This window comes from Jatropha curcas, chromosome 4 (assembly GCF_041381405.1).
Source record: "Jatropha curcas cultivar XTBG-Jc1 chromosome 4, XTBG_Jcur_1.0, whole genome shotgun sequence".
Classification (NCBI taxonomy): Eukaryota; Viridiplantae; Streptophyta; class Magnoliopsida; order Malpighiales; family Euphorbiaceae; genus Jatropha; species Jatropha curcas.
The window spans coordinates 22,236,801-22,239,185 of record NC_143154.1 but is presented as its reverse complement, the minus strand read 5'-3'; the positions used below and the strand labels follow the sequence as shown (position 1 = coordinate 22,239,185).

The 2,385-nt window shown below is 33.8% G+C and overlaps 1 long non-coding RNA gene across 1 annotated transcript; it reads left to right on the top strand.

Annotated features, from left to right (window-relative positions):
- Positions 1-560: 560 nt before the first annotated feature.
- Positions 561-1,434, top strand: LOC110009296 (uncharacterized). The gene is made up of 2 exons (XR_002284190.3): positions 561-692; positions 800-1,434. It is a non-coding gene; the product is annotated as an uncharacterized LOC110009296 (long non-coding RNA).
- The last annotated feature ends 951 nt before the right edge of the window (positions 1,435-2,385 follow it).

The window sequence follows — 2,385 nt, the reverse complement described above, 5'->3', positions numbered from 1 at the left end:
ATAAATTTCCTACTACTCAAGTACACAATATCAATCTATCTCATTCAATTACAATAAGTAATAATCCTCTTAAGGCTCTCTCCTTGCTTCCTGATAGAAGTAGAAAGATGATTAGAATTTGAAAAAAATTGAAAAGATTTAATACATAAGAGTATATCCTCCATTGAGATTCAATACAAGTATTATAGTATTTCCAACTGTTCTAAATAAGAGTCAAAATAATAAATACCCAATGATAATTTCGGATATTAATTACATAATAAAGTGATCCTGTGACCGAGCATTACTTAATTTGAATTAGTTTAAGTAACACTCAGTCGATTTATGGGAAATCTTCCATCAAAAGTCCCCCCCCCCAAAAAACAAAAAAAAAGGTACTGAACATTTATGTTTGGCTTTATGCTACTGCAAGATTTGACCAAGCTTGCGTAATTCGTACACATGTGCCCTAACTATTAGTTGTCAAAGTTGATTTTGAAAAGTTGTACACCTTTCCAGTTCTAGTCATCAATTAAAGTTTCACTTTTAATTTATGTGACTTTTGAAGCTTTCAAAGCGTGTTGAGCGACACACCCTTCATTTAATTTTACACTCATTAAGGCATGTCTTCTCGCTTTCTTGAAACTCATTAAGGTGTCTCTCAACTTTTCCTCTTCAAGCTATAAGCTCAAATTTTCAGGCATCTTTCAAAGGTAACTGCTTCTTCATTTTTCCTTTTGTTGAAAATGAGTTCTTCTGTTCCTCATTCAAGAAACTGGAAAACCATCATTATTGAGGCCAATTCCTCTGATTCTTCTAGTTTCGAGGCTACAAGATCTGGTGGCTTTCCTTCCAGTCGCCGCTTGGCCGCCGTGGAAGCTGCTAGCTAAGCTTCTCAGGCGGCTCCTGGAAGAATCAGCATCTGGTAATCACCAAGGAAAAATTTTGTTCCTCAAAGAGAGAATAAGCTTGCTCTGTTAGGTTCTATTTTAGAGGAAGGGGATATGGGAAGATTAAAGTAAAAGCATCCTATTCCAGATGAATTTGAGCTTTTCACTGTGGGTAGCAGTAGAGCTAGGACTTTTTAGTTTTATATAAAGAAGACTTGAGATTTAGCATTCGCCTTCCTCTTCAAGGGGACCTATATGAGTATCTCAATCACCTAGGCATCACCATGTCTCAACTCGCCCCAAATAGTATCAGGATAGTTTTAGGTTATAGCATTTTAACTTGCCAGGCCAACCTTGAATTCTCTCCTTATGTCGTTAGCGCTCTATATGCATTAAGCTCTCTAAAAGGGAGATGGAAATAGAATTTATTTTATTGTTAAGAATTCAAAGGGATTTGGTGTGGGGTTAAGTGGTCCATTGATGCTCGATTCTTTCATGAAGAAAGGTTGTTGACTGACAATGAGAAAGAAAGTATTGATTTTTTTTGGCAAAATATGCCGATAAACTTGTTCACCTTCAAGGTCTTCGACATCAACAATGCAAAAGGCACACAAATGCAAAAAAAAAAAAAAAAAAAAAAAAAATGGCAACAAATATTACAATACCTAATATTAAATTCCCCATTTGCATATCAAATCATAGATGCAGACATACATTTTTTTAATTTTCAAATATATAATGTAAAACCTAACAAAATAGTGGCCACTGTGTCTTATAAACAGCCTAATACAAACATAATATTGATGTACCTTGGCAACAAAGATTATAATCCCTAATAATATTAAAGTCCCCTTTTGCATATTCAAATCTTTCATAAAAACAATAACATTAAACATATTCGATGCAATTACAAACAAACAGCGGCCGCATTTGTGTACTAAAGAAATCGTAATCCTTCTATCAAACAAATTAAAAAGATTTAATGCAAATCCAATAATCGGCCTAATTTGCATATTAAAAACCCTAATAAATACCACATTAGCCCCACCAACAACTTTTTCTTAATTTAAAAACCCGAACCCTAAAATATAGTAATTTTTTAATACACTAACAAAAAAAAGTACTTTCTTATCTCCACTTAAAGCATAATAAACGCACAAAAGAAGACAGGGACCACATACATACAACCAAAAATAAAGAATTAAGAGAAAAAAATACATAAGCAAGCAAAGTTGCTTTAACTGTTAAGTTTTGGCTCCATAGTCCAAGACTTTTAAGCAAAATTTGCCTCGTTAGCCAATCTCTACTTCTTTTGTCATGTCTTTCTTCTTCTTGGTTCTGAACCCACTTTTCCCAGGAAGAACAACAAAGAAGAAAGAGAGAGAATAAAATAAAATGAAGAGATTCAGTCATTTCTAAGAGAAGCATCATTGATGAAAATCGAAGTACAAAATCCCCTTAGATACTGTGAAAAATCAATATAGTCAGGAGAGAGAATAACCACGGGCAAGAGAGA